This window comes from Zerene cesonia, chromosome 11 (assembly GCF_012273895.1).
Source record: "Zerene cesonia ecotype Mississippi chromosome 11, Zerene_cesonia_1.1, whole genome shotgun sequence".
Classification (NCBI taxonomy): domain Eukaryota; kingdom Metazoa; phylum Arthropoda; class Insecta; order Lepidoptera; family Pieridae; genus Zerene; species Zerene cesonia.
This window is the reverse complement of record NC_052112.1, coordinates 4,676,143-4,684,624: the sequence shown is the minus strand read 5'-3', so window position 1 is coordinate 4,684,624 and position 8,482 is coordinate 4,676,143. Positions and strand designations below refer to the sequence as shown.

General features: G+C 28.9%; 1 protein-coding gene across 1 annotated transcript in view; it reads left to right on the top strand.

Annotated features, from left to right (window-relative positions):
- The first annotated feature begins 3,364 nt into the window (after positions 1–3,364).
- Positions 3,365–8,482, top strand: part of LOC119830475 (glucose dehydrogenase [FAD, quinone]-like) — an 11,736-nt gene continuing 6,618 nt past the window's right edge. Inside the window, exon 1 of the mRNA XM_038353515.1 lies at positions 3,365–3,553. The gene's annotated coding sequence lies outside the window, so the exon portion shown is untranslated. The remainder of the gene's footprint in view (positions 3,554–8,482) is intronic.

Here is an 8,482-nt window from a genome sequence, read left to right as displayed (position 1 = left end):
ATATTATAGTGTAACCTGATAAAAACCTTCATAAAACACCTTTTATATTGTAGCAAAACAGATATGTTAAGAATATGAATTGCGAGATATGTTAAGAATATAAAATGGAGAAACTTATTAAGTATCATCCAATTTAATAAAAATATCAAATTTAATAAAAACATAATATACTTAGTTAATAATATAATATAAGGACTTAGTAAAAAAGCGATCGTTTACTTATTGTAGCAATTTACTTTGTCCAATATAGGACGAAATATTAATCAAATGTTAAAAATAAGCCATTAATCTGCGAATAGTTCATTAACTTAAAATTTTGTACATGTCGTTCAAAAACGCTACACAATTAAGTAGAAGGTTAAAATTAAGACATAGTATAGATATCAATTATTTATTTAAATTTGACATGGATAGTGTAATCTTGACACAATAGTCATTAGTCCAAAATTCAAGTGGGCCGTGAGATCTTCCATGAAAAATATTTCTTAACGACAATGTAACATTAAAAGGCAAAAAATTATTCACTTCAATTTATTTTAGCGTTGATATCTTGTTACTGCAACGAAATTTCTCGAACTTATTGCTGTAAGGTTTTCAATGACCTGTATTATTTCAATCTTTCTTAGGTATAATTTCATATTAAGTATGGAAGGCAAGTTTCGTTGAAAGTAGTTGTGTTGAAGTTATATATCCTATATACTTTATGGGTGAAAGATATATTTAAAAAAATGCATTTTATAATTTACAAGGTACCTGTATGTATCACATCCAACTAGCTTAACTGTTCAATTAATAGTCTGGTCTATTAAGGAAACGACGATGTTTAATTCAAATGTCATCCATCGCAGGAACGAGTTTAAATAGGGTGAAATTAGTAAACGAAATGACTGCGGATGTGTCAGTGAAATTTTATGAATTACAAGTTTACCAAGCAAACTTTAATCTGCCAGGACACCCATGCCATATCGCTTAGCGAATTATTCTCAGACCTACCAAAATACACGAAAAATTTTATAAAAAATTGTTAAGCCGTTTCCTGAGTATGGCGATTAACACTGAGATATGAGAATTTTATGAATAAAAGAGATCTCTTTATAGCCATAAGAAATATATAATATTGTCATTTAACTCTATTTAAATTTAATAATTTATTCTAAAATATTCTAAGACAAGTTCAACTACCTACAAATACAACAATGAACGTAAGATATGAGCAAATAGAAGGAATTTTATACAGGAGATCAAATACACGTAATAGGAAAACATAAAATCATGATAAATAAAGTAAGCATTAGGTGAGCATCAGATTTAATAAAATGTTCAATGACAAATTAGCAGAAAAGCAACCAAGTGACTCGTTACATCGATAACCTTACAAATATATTAGATTCACAAGTAATTTTGTTTTATTGCGTGTCACCTTAGCTTGTCACATTACAAATCACTAGCTGTGCCCCGCGTTTTTACCCACTTGATGTTATATAGCCTTATGCCTTCCTCAAGAAATGGGATCTCTGACACTGATATAATCTTTCAAATCTTACCAGTAGTTCCAGAGATTAGCAGGCTCAACCAAACACACAAACGAACAAGCTCTTCAACTTTATAATGTTAGTATAGATCAGTAAGTTAACACTGTTAGACATATTTAAAAATTTAAAAATGTTATCATCATCATCAGATAATGAGGAAGCCAAGTGCGGGTTGGCAGATGTGACATCTCGTCGAACTTTTGATTCTTGGACATGTCGGTTTCCCCACGATGTTTGAGTGGCGCTAAAATAACAAAAGGTTTGACGATCAATAATGACAAGTAAGATTAAGTTTTTCAATGGCATTGACAATGTAACACACAGTTATTTTTATGTATGATACTCGCGTAAAATTAAACACGAGAAAACACTATTTTCAACGTCTTCAAATGATTCAACCATCAAATTTCATAATTTATTAAGAAGTATCAAGGACGAACTAGCGCCTTTATACTAGAAAATTTAACTGATATTTTATTTATAGATTCAGATGTAATATGAATATTATTAACATTGCCTCTTGCCATAAGGTTGATAATACATCAAATATTTACCGTATGATTGAAGTAATGCCTACACGTAATACCTACCCACAACCTGACTCACCTACTAAATATATATTATTATTATCCTTGCATCTAAGTAGTTTACTTCGATTAATTTCTTTTTAGTCAATCAAGAAGAAAATAAATACAAGACGGATATTTAATTTTTAGTTTTATAGCATTGAAATTTCTATTCTTTCAAAATTTCTCACAAGACGGATATTTTGCGACATTTGTTGTTTAATAGTGGATCAGACTATAAATAACTTCCGTAGATAAATCTCTGTCCCTATTTTCCATTGGGATCTAGAGAAAAGAATTGAGAAACACGAAATCGTATATTGATGGTGCTCATTAACAAAACTTTGTTTTAAATACTGGGGTACATACAATTCTACACTATACAATTCGACTATATTTTTTGTGTTTGTTCCCTCAGAACATTTTTTAAAAGAAATGATAGATTTTTCAAAAGAAATGAATTCCCTCAGAGAACCGAATTTGATCATTTTTATTTTTTATTTTGGTGTAGTTCAAATGGTTTAGTTAATTATTAATGTGGATGGATATATGCGAGTAATAGTGCTAGGTAGATAGGAAGACTCCAATTATAAAAAACTTCATGCTACCAACCCTCATATCAAATATAAGTGATTTTCTTTATCAATTTTGAACTGTAATCTTATATTCTACAGGTTATTGTATAGGCATTATCAAATCCAATACGAAAATAATATTGCAATACTTGCTATATTTTGATTTCTATAATTTTGAAAGATTACCTTAACCTTGATATTAATCTAGTAGTTTTATTTACCGCCAAATCGCATTGCAAATTGACTTTCTATTATTGGATGTATCTTTCATGGTCGAGAACTACTCAAGCAATTCGAATTGGAAAAGATACAGTAAATAAACCGTTTATTAAAAATACTATAAAAAAACAAAACAAAACAAAATACGGTATAAGTAGATAAAAATGCATAATAGTGGCATAGCTTTATTATTTAAGCTCATACTATCGCGAAACCAGTGATTGATTTATTTTATTGGACAGTTAAATGTTTAATAATACGATGTCATCGCAAAAATGCAATCCACCCAAGCATGACTTAACGGCATGCATATTCTCAAAAAGGGCATGTCAGCTCGTTAAATGAATATATTTACAAGGTTCCATATAAATAAGTTATCAAAAAATTTGGTAAAATATAAGCCAGCTAAGTAGCCTATCAGGGGAGCCGGTCGATCTCGTCTTGTGGCCTTAAGCTTAAATTGAGTGGACGCTCATGTCCACACGACCAATACTATATTCGCCTTGGTGCGTGCGTGATGCGGGAAATATATATTTGCCATTAATACATCTGTATCTAAACTTATCATTATTCTAAAGGTAGCATCTGTGACTGGATGACCAAGTGGGATACCGAGCACATGTGCTCTATTGTGTTTGTTTCAAATGTGTCGTTTCTTAAGGTAAGCTATTTATATAACTTTTTTATTGAAACAATTAAAATGTTTGTTTTTTTTTATTTTATTTCTTTTTATAACAAATTTTAATTTCATGTATATAACATCATTTGATTTAATTAATATGAATATTTATATAATTAGTAGTTTCAATTTAACTTAAATTGTAGTATGATAATTATTTATTATAAAAAATATCATTTGTATCATATTACCCTTTAGCTTAAATACATAGACTACATGAAAACACGATGAATAAAATAACCAAATATTGGCATTATACCTTTGTTTACTTTTAATATATTTGAGAAAACTTATTTTTTTAAGTTTATAGTTTTGTTTGTCCAGTAAAAAAACAATCAAATCAATCAGTAAAAAAAAAACAATATATTAATCGAACAGTTATTTATAATTTTACACCATTACTCATTGATACAAATTAAATATCACTAATATGTTTAATAAAATATTTCAACATACCACTGATATTTAAAATAAAATAAAAATATCACAATCCAATATCGTAATTTTACCTTTTAATATATTTGAACAAACTTCGCATTTTTTATGTTCATACATAGTTATAAAGTCTGTTATTTCTGTTGTTGTAATATATTAATCGTCCCATAATTCATTTATTACACACGACATTACATAGACAAATTATGTTTATATTATATTAAAAAAAAACACTATTAAATGTAGTTGATATGACTAATAGTAAAATATAACTAGAAGAACTTGTCACAGGGACTAAAAACAAGCTGAAGGACCCTTTACGGTACGATTTCTCAATGGAACCAGTATATATGCGTACCACTTAAAGCATCTACCTCGACATATATTATCTATGTTCTACTGATACTACTCGCCTATCTCAATTACCCTAGTCATATAACATTGGTCGATTGTACATTCAGGTAACGTCGTAAAGTACGTGTATTCCATCAATATAACTATTAATCAAGCACTTTACATGCCATAAAATAACATCGAAGTATGTAGTATTGTTTCTTATAAGTTCAGTATCAGTTTCGAAATCGCAAAAGTTCCACCATGATGTAAGAGTTGTTTTGAATTACTATACAAGGTTTCCAGGCCACAACTATAACAAATCAAGGATAACAAGGGTCAGATAAAAAAATATATTCAAACATTCATTATCTTACTTTCATATTAAAATGCTTAATTATTTCGTGTTTTGTTAACAAAATTACTTAAATTGTTAATAATCGTCAACTCTTTCATAGATTTACGCCTATGTTATTGTAGTACGTTTAGAAAGAAATCGAAATCGACGCTACAAACTTAGCGTGTTTATTTTCGCCTCAAAAATAGTTATTAATGCAGAAGTATTATAAGTTCCGGTATCAACTGGGTAACGCTCATAGGGAGAAAGCATGTTTACACTATGCAGTATATTATCGTGTTCCTCACAAACGGTCGGGAATACCATTACCTTACCCGTCCTATTCTTTTATACTTTCCAAACTTTTCATGGACACGTGATCCATGTAGAAAACTGTAACTGTAAACTGTGTTTTAGTCTGAACAAGATTTGATAGTTATAAAAATTAAATTAGGTAGGTTTTGCCTCAAACAGGGCTGCCTTCATATTAAATATTATACGTAATATATTATATTCATATTTGTATCTATTTAACTAGTATCACAATGATGTTTTATAAGTTCGTGAAGTGCTATATACTTATCATGGTGATCGTGCAAATTAGATGTTTTCTGTATGGCCTTAGCGAAACCTTCATAATAAAACTATTCTCGAAATAAATTGCATAATCTCCCGACCTTCATCATAATGTATTTTAATTATGTATTACATAACAAAAAAAAACATAAAATTATTACAAAAAATTACTGTCTGACCATATTGTAAGTAGCATACCTAATCTAAATAAATACATTGGTATAATAATTAAACAATAATAAGCAAAGTCAATACTACGTTGCGAAAACATAACCTCGTGTTATTCATTCATTATTTGTTACACAAACGTTAATCCATTAAGTTTATATGAGTAGTTCCTGTACGTTCTACATTGATGAAATGGCCGTGGTTCCACCATTATTCAAGCTCAAACTTAATAATTCATTTGTTTAATTAGACTTTATAACATACATAGTTTTACCATTTACCACCGATTGGAAAACAGTTTCTACAGGGAAGAATCGGCAAAAAACTGTATTTGCTTTGTTAAAATCAAGTATATTTTATACAATATATATATAATCATAATAATGACGACAACATTACATGCATTTTCGTATTCCATATATTCTATACTAGCTTTTGCCCGCTGTTTGGTACGCGTTAAATTCGAAAGTTTAATAGATATTATTATATATTTAAACCTTTCTCTTGAATCCCTCTATTTCAATAGATATATTTAATAATAAACCCATCAAAATCTATTACAAAGTTTTAAAGATTTAAGCATACATAGGGACAGTGAGACCAAAAAGATAATACATTAACATTTCAATCGCATATTGACCACAGGCTATAAGAAATGCTGCGAAATATGTTCCTTTTAAATAGCGATATAATAATATTTATAATACACTTGTAAAACCGCCTCTTAAATACCTCATTCAAGTATGGGGCCAAACTGCGCCATCTAATCTAAATAAACTCCAAGTTACGCAGAATAAACTAAAAAAAAGTTCTGTTTTTTAATTTCTGACACCGACGAAACACCTGTATTTCCGAAAATATCGTACTTGCGTATTGAATGAAAATATTCTATATAATAACGATAGTTTTTAAAAATTAATTGTTATTGACAAAATGAGTCTTTATTACTTGAATCAATTAAAAAAATGTATAAGATAAGCACGAAAAGAGAAAGAGACAATCATGAATAACCATCAACAATACGGTAAGAAAAACCTAACATAATATGCGGAAGCAAAATTGTACAAAAAAATTAAAATAATTATTTATTGCCTAAAATAATTAAAGAGACTGCTTCTATAAATGTATTGAAAAATGAAAACCTTACTAATATCGAAAGCTGGATTGTATTTATACTAACTACAGATAATTGTTATTTCTCATTTACGTAAAAAAGATCAAATTTTATAGTTTTGTTTGTTGTGAGATGAATAAATATCGTTCAACCGAACATAAGTACACACGAATATAGTACATATAGCACACAAAACGATGAATTCGGTAAGCAATTATTTATTTTTTTACACTTCCATTATATGATTTAATAATTAAACAAGTCATATCTTTGCTCTAGCTATACAAGCAGGATAAAGTTATGGGTAACTACTTATCTTTATTTAATTATATTATTAAAAATATTGCAGATATAGAGAAAATATTGATGATAAACATTTTTCACTTTTTAAATTAGTAGAAGAAAATTACAAATGAAGTACAGGATTTCATAAAGCTAACTAATTGTCCAAGATCTTTTCATTATAGATTACTATATCAGGTATATTATTTTTTATATAAATATTTATATAAATAAAACCATAACTTCGATTTCTTTAGTTACACAGAAGATAATGAAATTACTTAAAAATTTTGAAATAACTCAAAAGTAGTTTAAAAACAAACAAAAAAAATTATCGATATACTATACATACAAATTATGCCTGCCACTAAATCACAACAAAAATTTCATTAATTCTTCAAACTATAGGCACGAATAAATACAATAAATTATTTTTTACAAAAAAGGTTACAGACGTCCCTGGAGCGTACCACTCCAAATTCTAAAATGGGACCAAAAGATACACAGTTATTGTCGGAGTCGACATGCCACTGTGTTTCGTACGGTGAGTGGGGGAGCCGGAGGCCCGTTTCCTTTCCTCACCCGTCCTAGTCCATTCCTTTTTTCCAGTCGTTAATCCTTTCCTTTTCCCTTACCCCATAAAAGCGGGCAGCGCATTCGGAGAGGTACTACCTTTATGTATACCTATATGTTTATGGGCGGTGGTGATCGCATACCATCAGGCGAACCACCAGCTCAGTTGCCCCCTATGACATGAAAAAAAAAACACAGACTCACGAAAACATAAAGAATTTGCTAACAAGATCAAAAAGAATCACCCCATTGAAATTAAAAACTTTTTAACGGATTTAAAACGCGATTTATTCATTTTATATTTATTAGTATAATGAATAAATCGCGTTCTAAATCCGTTAGAAAGTTTTTAATTTCTAAATGTTTTTCGTTAAATCAAACACAAGAAAATAACACTCCATTGAAGTTGAGAACCCATGAAGTTATGGCATAACAAAACGAAAAAAATGCAGTCTAATGAGAACCTCCTCCCTCCTCTAGTTTTTTAGAACGTAGGTTGAAAAGAATATAAGGTATTTATTTTTTGTCTCCAGATATTTAATCTGAGGATCTAATCTCTGATTCCAAATCTTTAAAAATTTGTGTGCAGCATCATACAATGAATAATTTGCAACTCAGAAACTCGAATATGTCTCAGATTTATGTCAATGCAAAAAATTATCTGGTGGCATTGAAAATAAAAAAGATAAAAATATTTTTAATTTACTCAGAAACTTCATTATAATGCATGATGAAATTATAACTAAATGATTTTTGTATCATGAATTTCTGGTATCTAATTTTACATTCGTCTAAAACTTTCATTAAAAAATGATATGAATATATTTACGCAACAGCTATCTATGGTAGTAGTAAGGAAGCCTTCTCATTCAATATAATCAAATATATTGAAAATTTGTGTTTAACGTACATATTCCAATGCATGGACATAGGCCTCATTGGAGGGTTTACCTATGTTATGATCTATTTTCTCTGTAAAGTGCATAATCTTATACCTTTAAACGAGCAATTCTTGTATGTATATATATACCTAGTCTTGCCATAAATATTGTAATAAAGAAAAAAGAAAATTGTTAACTGCAAATAACATTTA